The sequence below is a fragment of the Phascolarctos cinereus genome, unplaced genomic scaffold, assembly GCF_003287225.1.
Source record: "Phascolarctos cinereus isolate Bilbo 61053 unplaced genomic scaffold, phaCin_HiC Scaffold_5;HRSCAF=322, whole genome shotgun sequence".
Taxonomy (NCBI): domain Eukaryota; kingdom Metazoa; phylum Chordata; class Mammalia; order Diprotodontia; family Phascolarctidae; genus Phascolarctos; species Phascolarctos cinereus.
In genome coordinates this window covers 451,194,001-451,215,829 of record NW_027555958.1, presented here as the reverse complement: position 1 = coordinate 451,215,829, position 21,829 = coordinate 451,194,001, and the positions used below count along the sequence as shown (strand labels likewise).

General features: G+C 43.8%; 1 pseudogene; it reads right to left on the bottom strand.

Moving 5' to 3' along the window:
- Positions 1-17,354, bottom strand: part of LOC110209458 (zinc finger protein 217 pseudogene) — a 132,511-nt pseudogene extending 115,157 nt beyond the window's left edge.
- Positions 17,355-21,829: the final 4,475 nt, after the last annotated feature.

Sequence of the window (21,829 nt, the reverse complement as noted above, 5' to 3'; positions counted from 1 at the left end):
AAGGGACCTCAGCTGCCTCTGGTTCAACCCACAGCCAAAAGGAATGCCTGTTACAACATCCCTAAAAGTGGTCAACCAGCCTCTGCCTACAGATCTCCATCCCCCCTCAAAAAAAAAAAACCCTTCCAAATCAGGCCATCCCACTTTGGGACAGCTCTCAGGGTTAGGAAATTCTTCTTGACATGAAGTCTCAACCTTCTTCTCTGCAGTTTTTCCTGTTATTCTTGGTTCTGCCCTTCAGGGCCAAAGAGAACAAGTCTGAACTGTCTTTCATGTGACAGCCCTTCCAATATAGGAACACAGCTACCCACCCTGAGTTCTCTTCTCCAGGCTAAGCATCCCCCAGTTCTTTCAGCTCATTCTCACAGGACATGACCTCAGGGCCCTTTATCCATCCATGGACCCAGTGACTTGAATGAAAAGGTGGGCAAACATAAAGATTACAGAAATATACATGTTGAAGTAGATGGTTCAAGAATTTTTGGCTAGAGGCCAAAAACTTCCAGACCGCACAGAAGCCTCATTACCTCTAGGTCACGAATGATGCCTTTGGGGAGTGGGTTGGGTGCAGTAGCTGGCGAGGTCGCTTCCAGCTCGTAGACTCTGTGAATTCTTTCTTCAAGAAAAGAATGAGGCCTCCCCAGCCATCCTATGCAAGCACCAATGACATCACAAAAAATGAAACTGGTTCTATTTTAGCAGAAAGGAAATGATGACATTATTATAAGGAGACAGGCAGGCTCTCTCAAATGATATTTCACAGCAGGTCACATTTTTAGCTTCACAAAATCACTGAAAGATGGCACTTAGACAAGACTCCACTGTGCCTATTGTTTGCTGTCTATTTTTTTTAAAAAACTACCTGTGAATTGGTCAGACAAAACACTCCCTTTCAAGGTAATCCTCCACCAAGGAGGTCTTCTATGCATGTGCCAAAATTGTGGAAGATTTCTTCAGTGACCAAACCCTGGCAATAATCTTTTTCGGTAATGCTCTGATTTAAGCTAGGCCTAAAACATGGAAACGTATGCTGGACAAAGGTGCTCTTCACTGCTGTGAAGAAAACCCAGGGCAATGCCCAAGTCCAATCAGAATTCCCTGTGGAGAGTGAGGCGGCTCAGATTCTCCTATTTGCGGATGCCAGATATTTGAACTCCCCTGTCTATCTCTCCAGGCACCAAGGCTCCTCACTCTCTCTCACCCCACCTTGGATGACAACTGGTCTCAGTTCCACCTGCCCAGCATCTGCCTCATCCGTCCACTTGTAGAAAACTCATCCAATTGCTACCTTCATCCAGTCCTTCCCTCACCCTACTACAGCGGCCTAATTTCAAACCTCTCCCAGAGCGCTTTCCATGGCTGCTGTCTCTCCAGCCCTGTCCAGTGCCTTATGCCATGCTCTGTCCTGCTTCTTGAGTCCAGCTCTTTGCCTGGATGAGCCCCCGCCCAACCACAGCTATCTATCCATGATGGGTAGGATGAAAATTGATTTGCCTGCTAGGAGCCCAAGTGCTAAGTTTTTCTAAGACAGAGTGCTTCACATTTGAATTTCCTCTTCATTACTGCTCCTGGAGGGGAGGAAGGTCATTTTAGGTTTAATTTGGCAGAAATTAATAATTGGGTTGAAGAAGAAATCACACGTTTGGTGGCCTGGAGCCGGGGATCATCAGACAATGAGGAGCAAATCCAGCTTCCAATTTGGACACTACACAACAAACACGTGTATATTAATGCTCTTCAAGCACCCTCCTCCAGTCAGGCGTGCTTGTTTTAGGCAGACAATCATCAGATCGATAATTAGGCCCCATGCATTTTAATAACCTGGGTTTTAGCCTTTGATTGTTTTTCATAAGTCTGTATTACTGTTGAACAAGCTGAATGACTTGTCGGAATGAAAATGAAAACAGGGAGGAATGCTGAAGGGACTCCTCTCTGCGGGAGTCTAACAGACAAAATACCGACGAGGAGGAGACCAGGCCCGTGCTGAGGTCACTGAGCTCCGTGCGACTCGGGGCCACAGCTGTTGATCCTGACTCCCTTTGGGACATCACTACTTAGGGCTTTCAATTGCCAATCAAAAATGAATAGTATATGTGAAAGATAATTGCATGGTTGGGGGGGGAAGAGCAATGGTTGGGTGTTTGGGAGGCTAGGCTTCTCTGCTAGGAGCTTGCTGTATGACCTGGGGCAAGCTAGGTGGCGTGCTGGACAGAGCGCTGGGCCTGGAGTCAGGAAGACCTGAGTCCAAATCCAGCCTCAGACACTCACTAAGCGTGTGACCCTGGGCAAAGTAACTTAACCTTCGTTTGCCTCAGTTTGCCCATCTATAAGATGGGGTCCTTGGAAAGTTGTTGGAAGGATCCAATGAAATAACATCTACAAAGTGCTTGGCACACAGTAGGAGCTTATTCTTTTCCCTTCCCCATCTGGGCCCCAGCTGTAGAACGAACATCAGACAACATGATCTCTAAGGCCCGTCCCAGCTCTGCCATTCTAAATTCTATGTTCTAGGTATCTCTTAGTTCTGACATTTCTCTGTTGTAAGGTCTCTGCCTCCCTGGGCAAGGCCAAGAGACAAATTACATATGTTCCCAGCTTTTAACCCTGTTCAAAGCTTTGGTCTCTGCCTTTTCAGGGCTTTCTAGGAGGGAAGGAGGGAAATAAGCATTTATTAAGCTCCTACTATGGGCCAGCTTTTAACCCTGTCCTCATAGTCTATTCAAAGCCTTGGCCTCTGCCTTTTCGGGGCTTTCCAGGGCTTTCCAGGAAGGAAGGAGGGAAATAAGCATTTATTAAGCCCCTACTATGTGCCAGGTGCTGCATTTAGCGCTTTACAATTACTTCATTTGAAACTCACAACAACCCTGAGAGGTAGGCACTATTATTATCCTCATTTTACAGATAAGGGAACTGAGTCCCAGGTAAGATAAGTGATATACCCAAGGCCACCCACTTGGTAGGAGAGGCAGGATTCAGACTCAGTTCTTCCTGACTCTAGGCCCAGTGTTCAAGCCACTAGGGATGAATTTGAAGTCAGATTTGTACTTGGTCTGTTACCTGAGTCATATGACTTCTCTGGGCCTCAGTATCCCCATATATAAGAAGAGGAGCTTAGACAAGATGGTCCCTAAGGTCCCTCTTAGTTCTGGGAAAAATGAGCATGTCACATCTGGAGAAGTGAAAATCAGTGGACTTTGATCTCATTTATTATTATTATTAATTATTATTATTATTTTCTCTGAGTTGAACAAGTGACAAGATGTAATACTGTATTTATTCGAACTTGCTCTTGCAAATCAGAACTTTTTAATATTTTCTTTTCAAATGAAAATGTCATTTATCATCCTCTGATGAAGGGCTCCTAGAAACAGTGGCGTGCAGAACAAGCCGCTCCCACCCCAGGGAATGATCGAGCGGCTTGTCAACAAACCCCCTTCTCTCCGTTAATTTGATTTCTGCCAAAAAATCACTTAAGTGAGACCTGGCGAGACTCTCCCCCTCCTGCTGGCTCCCGACCCCTTTTCTTCAAGCCGTGTTTGTTAACCTCTATCAGAGGTACCTGAGGATGGTGGGATAGGAGGATGGGAAGGATGGGGATGATAGGGTGGACTTCCTCCTTTTATACTAAGCCATGGGTAATGGGCTGAACCAAGAGGAAAAGATGGGAAGGTTTCTATACCCCAGAATCCCATTGTCACAGACTGGCCATAGAGATCATGCAGTCCTCATTCTTCTTCTCTTTCTTGATCACCTTCTGGTGGGATGACCTTCTCTTCTCTGTACCTCAGTTTCCCCAACTGTAAAATGAGGTGGTTGAACTAGGCAACAGGTCACATTGCTCTAGAATCTCAGACTGAATTGTAAGGGGACCCAGAGGCATCTGGTCCAATCTATACTGAAACAAATTCTCTTCATATAATAACAATCATCATTGTAACTCCCACTTGTATAAAATAATAATAATATTAGCTATCACTCCTGTAGGTCTTTGAGGTTTTCAAAGTACTTTACAGATACATTCTCATTTGATCCTTGCAATCCCCTTGGGAGGTAGGTGTTATTATTAGACCCATTTTAAAGATGAAGAAACTGAGGAAGATAGAGGTTAAGTGACTTGCCCAGGGTCACACAACTAGAAAGTGTCTGAAGCAGAATTTGAATTCAGGTCTTCCTGAATCCAAGTCCATTTCTCCAGCACTTTAAGGCTGACAAAGAGCCATCTATACAATAATGTGTGAAGCAGGGATTACGATTGTGGTTATTTCCATTTTACGGGTGAGGAAACAAAGGCCCGGTGAGGTTGCCCTCAATTATACTGGTATTAAAGAGTACAAGCAACTGAATCACAGACCTCGAGATGACTCTCTTTATTCTTTAATCCAATCCACACCTGCTCAACAGTTATGTCTGCAATACATCCGTACAGCCTGACCTTCCACACTCAAACAAATGTCTCTCAGAGTACGGTGAAATGGACAGTCTTAGATCTGGGTTCAGATTCCAACTCTATGCTTCTCTACCTGTGTGACCTCGGGCAACTCACTTCCTTCTCTAGCCTCGGTTTCTTTATCTGTAAAATGAGCTGAGTGAATTGAACTCCCAAGTCCCTCTGCGCTGTGATTCTGACAGATTCTACCTGGGCTGTATGGCCAGAGGAAGGGTCTCCAGGCCTGTAGGGATGGGGTACCGGGGTCCTTTTGTCTTCAGCGCTGAGTGATAACAAGTGTATGGAAATTACTCTCTGAAAGTGACATCCCTAGGCCTGAAACTACCATTTTCTCCTCCATTAGAACAATTTGAACATTGTTAGGCAAAGACAATTTGAAAGTGATTTGAGTCATGACAGAGAGACTCCCAACTGCAATATTTATCTTTCAACTCCAGGTGAGGACGTTCCGGGAGATGGGAGATGTGACAGGTTAGCTCAGCTCCCATGACAAGTCACATACAGACACCCAGCTCGGCTCGGCTTGACTCAGCTTGACAGGGTTGCTGATGATCAGGGAGGCTTTCAGCTGGATCTTACTGACTGATTGGAGGAAGAAATCAGAGACTCACACCACGAAAGCCGGAAAGGACCTCGGTGGCCCGTGTAGTCCAACGCACGGATGAAAACACCCTCCAAGGAGAGGGCACCCCCTCCTCAGAAGGCGGCACATTTCTCCTGGGGACAGCTTCTGTTGTGAGGAAGTTTTTCCTAAATTGGTCTCTGCAATTTCCTTCCCCCTCCTGCCCTCACCCCCAATTGCTCCTGGTCCTGCCCCCCGGGGCCACATGACAGCCCATCCGTTCCATTTTGGAACATAGCTCTCGCTTTCCCCTGAGTGTTCCCTTCTGTGAGGTAAATACCCATAGCTACTGCAATGACTCCTCCTGTGGCATAGAGCAATAGATGCTGCGCCATCTTGGTTTAATAGAGAATGTCAGAAAACCTAACAGAGAACCTCCCCATACCTCAGTGATGCCAGTAGGCCAGATATAATCACCCCCTTTTAAAGATGAGGAAATGGAGCCACAAAGTTCAGTTCTGGGCTGTATTAAGAAGGGGTTAGATCTCAGGAATCAGATCCCTTTGTCCTTGGTTCTGATCAGAACCTACCATTCTAGGAGCAACGGGGTCAGGGGGGAGTTATAGAGAGGTAGACTTCAGTTTGGTGTTAGGAAAAATATCTTTTTTTTTTTAAGTTAGGCAATGGGATTAAGTGACTTGCCTAGGGTCACACAGCTAATAAGTGTTATGTGTCTGAGGCCAGATTTGAACTCAGGTCCTCCTGAATCCAGGGCCAGTGCTCTATCCACTGTGCCACCTAGCTGCCCCAGGAAAAATATCTTAACAATGAGTCTCAAAGTGGAATGGGCTCTCACGAGAGGTAATGAGCTTATCATCTTTGGAGGGTATGCAAATAGAGGCTGATTGATACCTTGTTGGAGATGTTATTACAGAGATTCCTCTTTAGGTGGTTCTGAGGTCCCTTGCCAGTTCAGAGAGTCTGATTTTTTTTTTTAATTTTGGTGGATTGTGACTTGTCCACATCATAGGAAGTATCAGAGTGGGATTTGAATCCAGGCCTCTCCTGACTCCAAGTCCAGAAATTTTTGGTTCAAAGCCTGCATCTGTCTGCTTCCTACTTGTGTAATCTTGGGCAAGACACTTCCCCTCTTTGTTCTCAGTTTCCCCACCTGTAAAATGTGGGGGGTGGCATTGCAGGAGATAATTCCTCATGTGCTTCCATGCTCTGCATCCTCTGATTTAAAGGTTCTCAGCTTCGGGAGAATCCCTTCACTGGGATCACCTGCTCCTCCTGGGAATGGGCTTAGCATAGAATCTCAGATTTGGAAGACCTCCTCCACATCATGTGACCAAATTCATCTTATCTTTCCTGGGACCAGGCCTCCAAGCTAGTTCCTAAATATCTTCCCAGTAAACCCTCTGCCCACTCCTAAGTCCCCCCAGTAAATCCCTTGCCCACTCCTAAGTCCTTTTTATAAGCAGCTCCCCACTCCCCCTGTTTCTCAATAGAATGAGGGGCAGGGACTGCCTTGCTTCCTTATATTTCTGTTACCAGAGCTTAGCACAGTGCCTGACACATAGTAGCCACTTAATATATGCTTTATCTGTCATCTGTCTATCCATCTGTCTGTCTGTCTATCTTTCTCTCCATCTATCCATCTATCTAGTTGTCTGACTGCCTAATTGAACTCAGTGGCACCTGGTTCAACCCATACTTGAAAAAAAAACTCTGATATACCATTAGGACCTAATCAATCAGTCAATATGTATTCATTAAGCACCACCATGTACTAAGCCTAGGGACACAAAAGACACCCATTATAGACATCTTTGAATGTCAAATACAGGAGTTTATATATTATACCTCGGAGCTAATAGGGAGCCATTGGAGTTTAAGATTCCCACACAACCAAGTAAATACTTTAAAATGCAAACCAAGGTGGGCTTTTGAGAATTTGGGTGATAGATATGTTCAGTCTTTATCACATGCTCATGAGCAGAGCAGCCTGGATCCAGAGGCAAGAAACTTCACTCCGTTAATAATTTGTGTTACCTTAACACATCTCTTCCCTTCTCTGGGTCTTCATTTCTTCCTCTATAAAATGAGGTGTTTGGATTAGGTGATCTCTAAGGTCAGAGGACCAACGATAAAGCTTACTACCACCTCCTGATGGGGATGGACCAATCTGCAAAATGGGACACACATTTTGGTAAGTGGCCAATATGGAAATTTGCTTTGCTTGACTATGCTGATTTGTCACTTGGATTTTCGTGCAAATATCATCTCATTTGATCCTCATAACAATCCTGGGATGTAAGAGTTATTATTATCCCCATTTGCAGTTGAGACAACTGAAATGTACTGAAGTTACATATACTGAAGCTGGATTTGAACTCATGTCTTCCTTTCTTCAGGGCTGGCTCTCTATCTGCTGCACCACTTGGCTGCCTCAATCACACCCTACCTTATATTTATTTAGGTCCTTAAGAAAGTGCATAATTAGAAAATTAGGTGAGCCAGGATACAGGTTGTTGGTGGGACTACAATCAGGGCTTTTCTGTGGGGGGAGGGGGGTGAAGCTCAAAGCTTGCCGTCCACTGGAAGAGCCATTAAGCACCAAGGGTCCCATCCCATGCCTTGATGAAACATCAGAGGAAGAGTTATGATTCTTGTCCATCTCCCCCCTAAATCCACCATATCCAGAGGAGCTGAAAGCCCACCTTTCTCCATATCTTCTTAAATTTTGTAGATACCAGTGGAGACCTTGGGTCACCATTGGTTATCTCACTCTCTCTCTGCATGAGAGGCAAATAACATCAGCATATGCTTTGATATTGAAGGATTTCAATGAAAAGTTGAACAGTGAAAATGACATTGGGAAATAGGGTTCATAAATACATTGTAAAGCCAAAGGCTTTAAGATTTCAAAGAAGGTTTATACCTACAGATCAGGAATACTGTCTTTGAGAAAATAATTGGGAAGCACTGGGCATGGTGAGCACCGTCTCCACAAACCCCCACACTGATTTTATCTTAACGGATAAAAAATGACTTCTTACTGTTGTGGGAGTCGTTGCTGAATCAGCTGTCTCTGCATAGCACTGACTTGTTAGAGCAAAAGTCAAAATGAATTCAAAACTACAACAAAGAGTAAAGATAAGGAAAAGATATAATGTGCAGTTATAACAATCTCAACATGACCCATTTAAATAAGTTATTGATGTAGAAAAAACGGGAAATTATCAGAGGAATGGACATCAATGATGATCATAGCCATTTCCTAAAGAAGTTCAATGTAGGTTAATCAATGACCATAACAAAGGGACCAAAAGAGCAGAGAAATTGCCTCATCCAGAACCATTTGACCTCCTTGCAAGGAGAAAGAGAGAGAGAGAGAGAAACAGAGACAGGGAGACAGGCAGAGACAGAAACACAGAGGGAGAAACAGAGATGAGAGAGACAGAATCAGAGACAGAGAGACAGAGACAGAGATGTGGTAGCTAAGGGCAATACTAATTCAGAATATAGAGTCATTTATAAAATATTACTTATGTAAGGATAGGGATAGATCAACCGATCACCAAATCACCCCCCCACACACAAAAAGTAATTAAGATACAATGCCTTGATATATTAATTAATCAAGAACATCTCTAGTTAATAAAAAGCTGTAGGTTAGATGCCAAAAGTCCTTGAAAGTCATTGGATGAAGTGGAGTGACATTGCATGGGAAGTCTATTTGGGCTGGTTGAGGAGACTTGGTCATGCCCTCTGAGACATGCATCAAACAAAGTAAGCTTGTGTGGAATCGGAGATTTGAGCATCAGGCGACATAGAGAAAGGAGCTATCTCAGCCAAGGAAGAAAGGATCACCTGGGGGTGGGAGTGAGGGGAAGGAGAGCACCTTGGCCTCTTCCCCCAACCCTTGACCAGAGGAGAACCTTGTGAACTTCAGAGCTGGACGATTGGGACTTCTCATCAGGATCCCTGCAAGAACAGTAACTGATGATGGTGTCTGTGTCACGAGCCAAGGACAAATTATCCATGCTGAAGAAAGGCAGCTTCAGTATTCCATGAGGATCCCATCACAGAGCTGCCCCATTCCTAAAGGGAACTTCCTGAGGGCTCCATCGAGGGGAAGAAGGACTTCAGCCTAAAGGAATCCTAAGAGCTATGTTCTGCCTCCTTTACGACATGTACTTTTCCCAATGGACTCTGTATGTATGTAAGAGAGTGTGCCCCTAGTTTGCGGGGCTGTTTTGCACCTAGTAAGCTAGGTTTACTATACTACCACTTTAGTAAATGCTGATTCTAACAGCTAAGTAAGTCTGTCTGATTTGTTGACACGAGTTGATAATTATTAAGAGGAACACACTAGTGGGGGCTTGTAAGTTATAGAATTATAAAACTCCTCCTCCCCTCCTCCCCACTCCTGCCCCAGCTCCTCTGCTGGGAGGAGAGGTAATGGCCAAGCTCTGGGGACCCTGGCTTCCAATGCAACTGGGGATTGGAAGAGTAGCTCACAGAGCGTGCATTACCTAGAAAAGGATGAGCAGGTAAAAAGCATAAACAATATTGCTTTCTAAAAGTAAGAAGCAGTGGAGGAAACAAAAAAATTTAAATAAAGTTTGGTTGGATAGCCCAATTAAGCAAAGTTGCTCTGGAGGCACTTAAGGACAATCTGGAAAGGAGGACCAAAAGGAGATGAAAAATGGAAAAGATCGGTAAATGTTTTTATAATAGACTCTATTCGCCATCAAGGACATCAGAGCCATCATGTTTATGCTTTAACACCACCTTGCTCAATGTGTTATATTAAAAAGCAAAAATGACCAAAAAAAAAGAACCAAACAAACCCAAAAAGAAGGGGAAAACATATGCACAAGACTAAGACCCAATTTTGATGACATTGAGGGATAGATTCTCAAAGTAAGTGAATGAGAAGCTGCAGGAATGTGGGGGGAAATATGAAGCATTATTGTTAAAAATAAAAAAGAAAGACAAATGTCATCCGAAAGAAAAGCAGTAACTACTGACCCATATACCTACTTCCTAATCTATATAAAAATTTTATGAGAGTAATTGACACATTCATTAAGGACCTCCTTGATGAAGGTATGAAAACGATATGTGGAGTTTCACAGGAGATATTCTACAATAAACCACATCTCTACAATCATGCAATTGAACGTAAAGTGGAGAGAAGAGTTGTCAAACAGAAGCCCAACATGCAGCCTACAACACACACAAGTGTAGCTCAAACCAAATTAAAATGTAATTTAAAATATTTAGTATTTTAAATATTTTGCAAATATTTAAATAATCAACAAAATCAACATCTAATAAAGTAATTTAATAAACAAAATGTGTTAATGAATTAACAAAAAATCTGACAAAATCAATAAAAATACAATACAACATAAATAATGTTAATGTGTGGTTTTCTAAGCCAGTATGTACCCACAGGGATCCTTAGGTACAGTTTAATGGCCCTGTTTCTAGTTGAATTTGCACCACAGGTGTAGAAAATACAAAATTCCACTGTGCTTATTTGTTGGGGTTTTTTTTTAAAGGTTTGATTGAATGGAGTAGGCTCTCTTCTGACAAGTTGTCTCTGGTGCATCTGTCAAAATCATACAAAAAAGATGTAACAACAAAGATAACTCTGTTCAAGGACTCTTTGATTATTAGCATCAAGCAAATTATAAATCACGGAGACAATTGCTTGGCAAATATATTCATCTCTGTCATGGAAGATGTCCAGTACGGAATTCAAATTGAAGATAGATTCACAATGTACCATCTAAGCTTCCCCTTCCTCTATCGCAGGGCACCCTTAAAAGCTCCCCCAAATTTGAGGCATATTCTAGGTGTGCGTAAGCATCCATTCAAAACCATACTCCATGAGCCCCAACTGATGTGTTTCTCTCACTAGCCTATCAGAGGACATGTTAGTTTAAATCAAAATACATTTAATTAAACTCAATAGCTGGACAAGTGATGAGAAAGATGCCATCTTATGCAAATAGGTTTCCAAATCACCAATGCAGAAAGTGACATACGTTTGGCCAGATCACAACCATGGCAGAGAATGTGTGTAAGTAACATATGTGGAAGAGAATATACGTAGGAAGCACATGTCCAGGACACGGGTAGAGAGGGCACACACAGGGAACGTGTGTAATTAGAACACATTCGTGGCCAGGGCAGAGCTGTTCATTCTCCTGGTGATGTCACCAGGTAAGCTGCTTTCTCCATGGAGCTGAATCCCATTGACTCTCTGGTCTCTGCCATATTATTTTGTTTTGTTTTGTTTTCTTTTTGGTGAGGCAATTGGGGTTAAGTGACTCTCCCAGGGTCACACGGCTAGTAAATGTCAAAGTGTCAAAAGTCTGAGGCCAGATTTGAACTCAAGACCTCCTGACTCCAAGGCCAGAGCTCTATCCACTGTGCCACCTAGCTGCCCCTCTGCCATATTATTTTCTGCTGGGCATTTCCACTTATTTCCAGGTGGTCTAGGTTGTCTTTTGCTACCAAATGCTGATTTTTGCTGAGATGTGAGAGGCAGTATGGTGGAGAGGAATGAGCTTTTGACTAAGAATTTGGAATATGTTCAGTTGTTATAGTTGTTCTGAGTCTTTGTAACCCCATTTGTAGTTTTCTTGGCAAAGATATGGGAGTAGTTTGCCATTTCCTTCTCTAGCTCATTTAAAAAGAATTTGGGTGAGGCAATCATGGTTAAGTGACTTGCCCAGGGTCACACAGCTAGTAAGTGTCTGAGGCCGGATTTGAACTCAGGTCCTTCTGACTCCAAGGCCAGTGCCCTATCCACTCTGCCACCTACCTCCCCTGCAGCTCATTTTACAGATGAGGAAACTGAGACAAACAAGGTTAAGTGACTTGTCCAGGATCACACAACTAGTGTCTAAGGCCAGATTTAAATTAAGGTCTTCTTGACTCCAGGCATGACGCTCTCTCCACTGTACCACTTAGCTGCCCTCATTAGGGCAGAGTTTGGAGACCAGGGTTCAAATCTCAGCTTTGACATTTACCAGCCATTCTACTCTAAACAAGTTGCTTAGTTTCTTTGAGCCTCAGTTTCCCCATCTGTAAAATATTTCAGTAGAAACAGGTGATATTTATAGGAATCTCAGTGGCATAGAGGCTAATGCACTGGGCTTTGAGTCAGGAAGACCTGAGTTCGTAATCCTGTACAAATGCATACTGGCTGTGAGAACCTTGATAAGTCACTTAACCTTTCTCAGAATCAATTTCTTCATCTGTACTACTAAGTCTTTTCCCAAAGATGATTAGGGGAAAAGGAAAAGAATCTAAAAGTAAAATATTTGTAACAGTTCTCTTTGTGGTGGCAAACAACTGGAAATTGAGGGGATGCCCATCCATTGGGGAATGGCTGAACAACTTGTGGTATATGATTGTGATGGAATACCATTGTGCTATAAAAAGTGATGAGCTCAATAATCTTAGAAAAACATGGATAGACTTGCATGAAATAACGGAGTGAAATGAGCAGAAGTTTGAACATTGTATATAATAACATCAATATTGTTTTAAGAACAATTTTGAAGGGGCAGCTAGGTGGTACAGTGGATAGAATACTGGCCCTGAAGTCAGGAGGACCTGAGTTCAAATCCAGCCTCTGACCGAACACTTGACACATACTAGCTGTGTGACCCTGGGCAAGTCTAACCCTAATTGCCTAAAACAAACAAACAAACAAAAAACAAAACAAGAACAACTTTGAGTGACTAAATCAGTTTGACTATTATAAATACCCAAATTAACTACAAATGACCTATCAAGGAAGATGCTATCTGCGTCCAGAGAAAGAACTGACAAACAGAAATGTGTAGAGAATTATTTCTCATATATACATATTTGTGTCTAATGGTAGCCATCTCTAGGGTGGGGAGGAGGGAAGTAAAAAAGGGAAAAACAAGAAATTTACATGCTAATTTTATTATATATTTAAAAGGAATAGCAAGTTGTACATAATAGATTTACAATTTCATATTTCATTTCAAGTTTTATCTTTTTCCATTATATTACATTATGGAAATGCTTGTTTTATTCCATAAATTAAAAATAAATAAATATTTTTTCAATGGGGAATGTTACATACCTCAAAGAGTTATTGTAAGGGTCAAACGACATAACATGTGGAAAGTGCTTTGCAAACTTTAAAGTGTTATAGAAATGTTCACTGGTATTATGTGAACTCTTGGCTAGACTGTAGCTTCGATGGTCCCAGTCCCGAAAAGCCCACAGCACAGGTCTTGTCTTTTTGGAATCAGACCCCATCCAGTGGCACAAAGCCAGCTGGCTAAGGAAAGCCCTTGGGAATCTCAAGTCTTTCTTTCAATGGGAATCTTCTCCTCTGACTTTCTCAGCTTAGTTCTTATGAGAGTTATGGTTAGAAATTCTTTAATTCCTATCATACATCTTATTCTGGTAAATCATTTCCCAGTGCTAAACTTATCAAAACTACAGAAGAGCTGGATACATTTGTGGTGAAGGGGCTCTTCTCAGCACCCCTGTTATGGTCCTTGGGCTCCATAGAAATTACAGAGAGTAAGAATGAGTAGTGCCCAGGGGTGCTGGTGATCTTCTTTCTACCTTCCTGCCATTAAGAACACTGTTGATCTCCCAACATGTAGAGGTGGTAAAATATTCATATTTGTAAATGCCATTGTGCTGATTACATCAAGCTGCATATTGTTGCAGAAGTCCCTACAAAAATCCAAAAACCAGTCAAAGAGATTGGCTGAACTACTCACACAGGAAAAACCAAGTGGATGAAAAATGCCTACTGTTCATATGACATACAATAGGATGAAAAACTCATAGAGGACATCTACCTACCTACTTAATTATCTATCTGTCTATTACCTAGCTAGCTATCTCTATCATTTCTCTCTTTATAATCTATCAATCTATCATCTAGCTAGCTAGTTCTAGCTCACTCTTTCTCTCTATCTGATGGATCCTATATGTGGATAACAAGCTTGGCTGAACAAGAGGAGGAGATTGTCTTTGGGAAATCATTCATCTGTTTTACTGACCCCAAGCTTCTCCCTCCCTAGAGGCAGCTAGGTGGCACAGCGGATAGAATGTTGGACCTGGAGCCAGGAAAACCTAAGTTCAAGTCTAGCCTCAGATACTTGCTGACTGTTTGATCTGGACAAGTCACTTAACTTCTGTCTGCCTCCGTGTCTTCAACTGTGAAATGGGGATCATCATAGTATATATCACTTAGGATTGTTGTGAAGATCTAATGACATAATTGTAAAGTGCTTAGCACAGCGCCTAGCACATAAAAGATACTTAATGAATGCTTATTCTCTTCTCCCTGAAATAAAGGGACATCCTGTAAACACTAGCATTCTTGTGCTGGTTTTGTATGACTTCAATTCCTTGATTTATGGTTACTGTGAAGTCAGAAATCACCCGAAGGGCGATGAGAAGGTATATGGTGAGTGTGAGCAGGCTGCAGTCCTTTAAAAAGAGGAGTGAGGTAGGGACAACCCAGTAATGGATACCATCAGAGAAATGTATGACCAAGAAGAAGATGGTCTAGTAAGGCATTATAGATTTAGCATTGGAAGGGACATTTGAGGTCACTCAACGTGATCCTTTTACAGACAGAGAAACCAAGACTGAGAGAATGTAAGAGACTTGCCCTTGGTGACAAAGCTAGTAGGTATATGAGACAGGATTTGAACTAGGTCTTCCTACCCACAAGCCCAGTGATCTATCCAATCTGCCACTTGCATCACACAGCAACAGCGAGGAATAACCACTGAACAACTTAGGGGCTCTGCTGGAATCTCCATGTCATTTCAATGGACTCAAAAGAAGGCTCTTAACACATTGGATGGACCTCCCGAAGGCAGGGTGGGAAGACACGGACAAGGGTGATACAGGTTGGGCAGGCATGAAGAGTGGCAATCTGCAATGTTGAACAGACTGTGATGATGAAATCACAAATCTACAATAGCATTGAAGTAAGCACATGGCCTATCCCCATCCCTTCACACACCCCCCCCTGAAAAAATGTAAGCTCCATGAGAGCAAGGATTGTTTCGTTTTTGTGCTTGCATTCCCAGTACTCAGCACAGAACACAGCAGGCACTTGATGCTTGTTGAATTGAATTGAACACCTGCCCATGAAGAGCCCTGAGCTGGACATGGAGGAGATGCACAGTTGAACCAACACACCAGATATGATCCCCTCCCCAGAGAGCCATCAGGGGACAAGACCCCAGCTCTGAGTGCTCTATACACAATAAAACATGATTGGGTCATTAGAGAGGAGAAAGGGGCTATGAATGGTCTGGAGGAAGAGTCAGGGAGGATGAAAGAGGGGATCCTGGAGGAGGGGGCATTTGGGTTGCACTTCAACTCAAAGGATGGGGCAGGAATAGAAAAGGAGAAGAGAAAGATGGAGGGCATCCCAGGCATAGTGAATATCATGAGCAAAGTCACATAGGCCAGGAAGGGCTGGGGAGCTGTCCAGTTTGGCTGGAACACTGCATTCATGGCAAAGCAGGATGGCATTGGGCAGCTGAGGCCCTTGAATTCCAGGCACAGGGGGCAACTTCACTCAGGAAACAATATGGAGCCATGGGAGTCTTCTGATCAGAGGGATGGCATGCCTGGATAAGACTATTCTGGCAATAGCATGAAGGATGTATTGGAAGGGACAGGGGATGTAGATGAAAAGATCTATAGGGGAAACTAGCAAAATAATCCATGGGAGAAGTGAGAAAGGCTTCTAGTTCCAAGGTCATAGTGGTGTGAGCAGAGAAGAGGGTAAGAACTCAAGAGATGTTGTGGAGATGGAATCAGCAGATTATTCTGTAGCTGATTGGATATGAGAGGGCATGAACAGAAAGGGTCGAAGATAACCTTAGGGTTATAAATATGGGAGAGCAGTGAATGAGGGAGGTCGCATCTCAAAACTGTGAAGTCCAAAAGAGAACCAGCTTTAAGGGTAAGAGAATAAGTTTTGTTTGGGATGCACTGGTTTGGGGATGCAGATGGGAGATCCAAATAGAGACATCTTATGGACAAGGAGAAATGTAGGTCTCTAAATGGTAAGTAGGAGCAGTGGATAGGGTGTTCAGCCTGAAGTCAGGAAGATGAGTCTTCCTGAGTTCAAATCTGGCCTCAGACACTTACTGGCTGTGTGACTCTGGACAAGTCACCTAACCCTGTATAACTCAGTTTCCTCATCTGTAAAATGAGCTGGAGAAGGAAATGGCAAACCAGTTCAGTATCTTTGCCAAGAAAATCTTAAAAGGGGTCATGAAGGATGGGATATGACAGAAATGGCTGAACAGCAAAATGGTTACCGTGGGAATGAATAAGATTGTCATATAAGAAAGTGAAGAGAAAAGATACCGAAGGCAGAAATTCGAGGGCTTGGGGAAAGGAAAGAGAGATAAAGGAGAGTGCAGTTTTGTCTTTAAGCTAAGGGAGGGGAGACGGTCTCCAGGGTTAAAGACCATGGAGGTCAAGGAGGACAAGGACTGAAAAGGGTCACTGCATATGGTACCCAGCAGTCAATGATGACCTTTGAGAAAACGGCTTTAGGAGTATGGTGACAGAGGAAGCCATATTGCTGGGGCTGATGGGAGAGTAGACGGAGAAGCATACTTAGAAGCATAGGGCAGAGACAACTTTTCCCAAAATTTAGCAGTGAAGGGAAGGAGAGGGATGGGAGGGCAGCTGACTGGTGAAGACAACTATCATGTCCCCTGTGAGTCTTTGCATTTCCAGGGTAAACATCCCTAGTTTCTTCAACCAAGCGTCGTATGTCCTGGACTCCAGACCTTCACCAGCCTGGTTGCCCTCCTCTGGACAGTGTCTAGTTTAAACCATAGTTCCCAGAGCTGAACACAGCTCTCCAGATGAGATCTGAAGAGGACTGAGGGCCATCAGCACCTGCTTCTGGAAGCAATGCTTTTTTGGGATGCAGCCTGAGATGACATTCACTTTTTAGGAATTCTTCATCACACTCCTTTGATCAGACAATTAATCAGTATTCATCGATTAAGTGCCCCTATGTACCCAGCACTGTGGTAGGAATGGGGTTACAAAGAAAAAGGTATTGTTTCATCAAAGAGTGTGGGTAACTCACCCAGCTAAGACGGACTGGAACCAGAACTGGCAGATCTTGAGTCCGAACCTCCTGCAGTGCAGCACTGGGAGAGGCGTGAAGGCAGGGAAGGGAAAGCCCATTAAGCCCCCCCCCCCAGGAAGTGGGGCCCCCTGCGAGCTTCCTGCTTCCCAGATGGCCACACCGGCGACTGTTTGCATGCTCTCTCCTGAAGTGTTTGTGGGGCTCCGCAGCCTTGTTTAAATTCAGGCGAAGACCTTTCTGCACCAGCGTCGCAGGCTCTCACTCATGAGCTACACATTTAATTCCTGGTGACAGATGGTGCTGAGTGGGCGGCGCTGGGGGTTGGCGACGGATTCGGGAGCCGACAAAATCAATTACAGAGCCCATGTGCTGACTTCCAAAGTGCAGGGGAATGAAGCCAGTGCATCCCCTGCCTCCCACTTCCTGGGCCGCAGATAAGTAGAGGAAGACCCCAGGCTCAGTTTCCTATTTTGTAAAATGAGGGGGTTGGAGAAGCTTGAACTATGAGCTCCCTTCCTACTCGAAAACACAAGCCCTATTCAAAGCCGACTCTTATCTCTAATGCTGTCTGGAAATTCTGGGCCCTCCCCCACCTCCCCTGGACTCCTCTGTCCCTGCGAGAGTCCACTGAGGATGGGGGCCAGTTATTCACTCAACAAACATGGATTCCTAAAATGGGGCATCCAGAACCTAGCATAACACTGTCAATGTGGCCAGGGGACAATTTGGTGACTCTATCGACTCCCTAATCCTCAGCATTTTAACTCCCTGAATGCTGTTGAAGATGGCTTCAATAATGCCGTGGATGGAATTTTGGACTTGGAGTCAGAAAGACCTGAGTTTGAATCCTGCCTGTATGACCCTGGGAAAGTCACTTAATCTCATGCAGCCTCTGTTTCCTCCTCTGTAAAATGGTGGTAATAATAGCACTGCCTCCTAGGGTTTCCATGAGGATGAAATGAAAAAACATCTGTAAAGTGCTTTGTAAACCTTGACCATTTCTAACCATGCTAGCCATTGTCCCATCAGCTTTTTGGCTGCCACATCCTGCCATCGACTCACGTTGAACTCATAGTCCCCTAAAATCTCCAAGTCCTTTTCAGACCCACTTCTCTCTAGCCACACTTCCCCCACATTGTATTGAAGTGACTTCTTGATCCTGAGTATGACTTTGCATTTGTCCTTGTCAGATTCAACAAAAGGTTCTCGCTTTTTTGGTTTCTTGAGGCTGTTTGGTCCCATCTGACTTTTCATGATCCTGTGGACCATCCTTTCCATGAGGTTTTCTTGACAAAGACACTGAAGTGGTCTGTCATGTCCTCCTCCAGTGGATTAAGGCAAATGGGGGTTAAGTGACTTGTGCAGGATCACACAGGTAGTAAGTATCTGAGTCTGGATTTGAACTTAGGTCTTCCTGACTCCAGGTCCAGCACTCTATCCACTAAGCCACCTAGCTGCCTCCTAGGCAAACAGGGGTTAAGTGACTTGTCCAAGGTCACATAGCTAGTAAGTTTCTGAGGCCAGATTTGAACTCAGATGTTCCTGACTCCAGGCCCAGTGCTCTATCCACTGAGCCACCCAGCTATCCATCCAGCTTCTTTGTGGCCAGAACATCTCCACAAAAGTGAGGTTAGTTTTGTAACATCTTGCCAAGACTTAAAAGTCTCCGTGACATAGGCTAGGCCAGGTTGCCCAAGTTAATACCATGAAACTACTCTTGAGACTTGACTGATCTGGTGGTCTAAGGTACAAAGCACTGGCATGGCCGCCTGGTTGCCCAGGGTATGCGAAGTCAGGGCCCTTCAGACCTTGTGGGGGCCCTGCTGCTGTGAGGGCCAACACACTCTTCTGACCTGCCCCACTGTCCTGTGAAGAGAAGGGGGGCTGCGTCCGCCTGAACCAGTACAGTACCTTTGATGAACATTCCTTCTACTTGACCTTTAGGTAAACTCCTTTTATTACTAGATGATTGGCAATCTCCTGGTGTCTCATTTCGTTCTAATCCTGAACCTGAATCATCGACTGGCCTGAGTCAGGCTTGGCCCAGAATATCAGGTGAAATCCCAAAAGGATCCAGGGCGTCAGATCACCCTCCTAGGTATGTTGCCTTCCCATAACCACTCTTGCCCCTAAAGCCCTAATTCTGCATCTCATTTCTGCTTAGGATTTTTCTCATACTAAATTAGGCCACAGGCCAGCCACCTTCTTCCATTGCTGGGTTACTCCCAAGGGCTCTATTTTGGGATGGACCTAGGCCGCCATGCTTCATTCCCCTCCTGGTTGTGTTTTGCCTTCTACCCCTTACCTCCTAAGGCTTTTAGCTCTTTCATGTGTTGTCCTCCCTCAGTAGAAAGTAAACTCCTTGAGGGCAGGGACTATCTTCTTTTTCCTTGGACTTGTATCCCCAATGCTAAGCTCAGTGGCTGGCACACAGTAAGCATTCAATAAATACTTATTGCTTGTTGTCTGTTATCCGCCTGTGTGCCTCAGAATCCTTACTGGTTAAAGAGAAGGCCTATATGACCTCCCAGGGTCCCTTGAAGGTCCAGATCCCATAAACCTACAATACCTCAGAAGCTGTGGAAGCTTGACCTTTCCCTGAAGCATGAATCGCCCCTCTACAACATTCCTAGGAGGCAGTCCTAGGTCTCCCAGCCTCTTCTCAGATACCTCTAGGGTTGGGGGAGGCCATTCCTTTTTGGGTGGTTCTGATTATTCAGGAGTTCCTTCTTTTATAGAGGTGAAAGCTCTTGTCCTCGTTCCCCTCATTCTCTCCTCCTTTGCATTAGAGGATGATAACAAAGGAACCCTATTATTCTTCCTTGGTTGTCTTTCTATCATATCTGCCCTAGCCACTATTCCAAGTCATCTTGTCTCTACTGCTCCCTATAGCGAGGGTGTGATGGGAAATGTTTAACAACCAGCTCTCTGGGAAAAATACAAATAAAAGTATGCACAGTACTTTGTTAAGTTTAATTGGCATTATTAACCTTATCTCCATCACTTTCTTAAATCTAGATTATCAAGAAAACAATGAATCTAGTCTTGCTTTAGAGCCTTTGCCAAGCCCAAATTTAACAGCCTGTTCTCTTGAGCTGCTTTGAGCTGACTCCAGTACACCTGTCTATAGCACACACCTGCTCCGCCCTCAGTAGAGGAGCTCAACTTCTGCTTTGCCTAGAAAATAGAAACCGCTCATCACGAGTTCTTTCTCCTTCCCTTCCATCTACCCCACAATCGTGCTGCACCATTCCTCACTTTATGCTCCTTTGCTCTGGTCTCTGCTGAGGAGGTAGCCCTCTTCTTTGCCAAGGCTATCTCCCTGTAGTGACATTCTTGATCCTGTCCCCCTCTCATCCCCTCCAGGTCCTTGTCCCCTGTTATTCCCTTTCTTTTTCTATACTTCAGTCTCTCCTTATCCACTATTTCTGCCTCTCCTGTCTACAAATATGCCCAAATCTTGCCCATCCTGATAAGATCTCTAGGCCAGAGGTTCCCAAACTTAGTTGGCCTACTACCCACTTCTTAAAAAAATTACTCAGTGCCCACCTGGAAATCTACTTTAACATTTTTTAAAATTTGTGTCATTTCAAAAAATAAAAATTTCTTAAAATGATACATCTTAAATTTAATAATTTATTGTAAATTTGTGGGATTTTTCCTGTATTAAAATTTTTGATGATGCAATATTGCATCATGTAACCATATAGTATCATATTGTAAACAAGTCATTACACACACATATTCCTGCCAGTGAATACTGGACTTCCTGACTATGATGCTTTTCTGCCAACACTTGCTTGTTAAGACTTGTCAGCGGACTTGACCACTGATTGCTTATAACTTGTGTTTTGTGTGTTTACTCGGAAAATAACGTAATCACCAGCTTTAACTCAGCTATACAACAGATTAAATGTGTATGAACGGTTTCTCAAAATTTTCTTCTCTTCTCTTCTTTCTTTATGTTTCCACCGCCCCCTTGTTTTTATTCAAAGCCCCTCAATTGCACCTGAGGCTACTACCGCCCCCCTGGATTGTTCCAGTGTCCCACAGGGGGCAGTATCACCCACTTTGGGAACTTGTGCTGGACTCTGTCATCCCCTCCAGTCATCATTTTATATCTCCCCCTGACCTTTCACAATGAAGCTCCTAGAAAAGGCGTGTGGTGTCTCCATTTCTTTACTTCTCTCTCTATTCTCAGTTCCTTGTAGTCTGCCTTCAGATTCTCTGCTTGACTGAAACATTAAGATGCTCTCTCCAAGGTACCCAATGGTCTCAACTGCTAAACCCAGTGCCCTTTTCTCAGTCCTCATTATACTTAAACTCTGTTCACCATTTGCCAGCATCAACTGCCTTCTCCTTCCATATACTCTCTCCTCTTTCAGTTTCTGAAAAAAAAAATTACAACAATAGTAATAAAATACTTACACTGTGCTTTAGAGTTGGCAAGGGATTTTACATGTTATATCATTTGATCCTCACAGCCACCCTGTAAGGTAGGTGCTATAATTATCCCTGTCTGACAAATGAAGAAACTGAGGCTTAGAGGTAAAGTGACTTAGCGGGGATCACATAGCCAGTAAGTGTCTCAGTTTGGATTTGAACTCAGGTCTTCCCTATTCCAGGTCTAGCACTCTATCTACTGTATCGC